Here is a 1314-nt window from a genome sequence, read left to right on the forward strand (position 1 = left end):
ATCGCTACGATGTCTGCACTGTGACAGTTTATAGTGATGTCTAGCACTGGGGCATCATGCCGCAAACACGTAGAATGATGTCCCACCCAGTAACATTATCCTGACACCAGGCCGACGAGTCCTGGTGTAAACCTCTTAATGCTGAGCGCCAATGCTGAGCGGTAAGCGAGGCAGCTGTTAGTACCATTTTTGTAAGTCTTTGGTATGACTCGGCCGGGGATCGAACCCACGAAATAAACACAAAAAGTGGTAAGAGCATCTGAGGCGGACGCTCTTACAACTGGGCCAGTGGAGCGGTCCAATCATACATATAATCACCAAAGTTTAATATAGTGCTATAAAGAAAGACATACAATACAGCACATGTTACAATTCAGCACATTTACTGATCGTGCGACACATGGTTTAACTTTATGTAAACCGAATACAATGTAGTCGGAAAGGAAAAGTGGAAAAACTACAATTGGTTTGATTTCTCTTCCCCTACAGCATCAAAACTCAGGAAAAACATTTTTTTAAATACTGTACTAGCAATATCTGTTTTTAAAAAAATTATTCTTGTCCAATTTAAATCATTAATAATATAAAAAAAAAATTCGCCCACCGTGGGACTTGAACCCACGACCCTCAGATTAAAAGTCTGATGCTCTACCGACTGAGCTAGGCGGGCTGCTTGTGAAGTGATGAACGAAATTTTACTCGGGGACTTACTTGTGCCAGTCATTTTCTCGATACTATGTACTCACTGACTGTTTACATCTGAGATATGAATAGGACACAGAGCCCCTCTGATAACACAGTGTTAACGAAACCATATCGATAGGTAGGTACACACGGAAGAATGTTATTATGGGTTTCACACCATTTTTAGCACACGATAGACCATACAACAGCAAGCTGAGTTTTTGTGTCTAAAGATATTTTGCCTTTACAAGTTTGTAGATGTGGTTTAAATTAGGAAATATTAAAACTGAACAACTTTAGCATTCTATTTTCTGGACTTCTAGACTATAACGCGTAAGTTATTGTGCTCATAAAATGTGTGGTTACGTTTTCGATTCAGGAACACCCTCAGCTTCATAAATGTACTCAACTTTGTATGTAAACATACTGCCATCATTCTCTCCGAACACAAAACGATGGCAAAGATTAAGTAGATGAATTTACTTATTGTCTAAATTCTTAAAACTGATCATCGAAATCAATGCCACAGATTGTACTGTAGATTTATAGGTGAAATAGATTACTGCACGAAGGTACGTTGCTATTTAATTCAACGTCACTGCCAGTGAGATACTATGTGAAATATATGTT

General features: G+C 38.7%; 1 non-coding gene across 1 annotated transcript; it reads right to left on the reverse strand.

The window, feature by feature from the left end:
• Positions 1–597: 597 nt before the first annotated feature.
• Trnak-uuu (transfer RNA lysine (anticodon UUU)) lies at positions 598–670 on the reverse strand. Its single transcript has one exon. It is a non-coding gene; the product is annotated as a tRNA-Lys (tRNA).
• Positions 671–1314: the final 644 nt, after the last annotated feature.

The sequence above is a fragment of the Sinohyriopsis cumingii genome, chromosome 3 (genome assembly GCF_028554795.1).
Source record: "Sinohyriopsis cumingii isolate HCF-2022 chromosome 3, ASM2855479v2, whole genome shotgun sequence".
In the NCBI taxonomy this organism is placed as follows: domain Eukaryota; kingdom Metazoa; phylum Mollusca; class Bivalvia; order Unionida; family Unionidae; genus Sinohyriopsis; species Sinohyriopsis cumingii.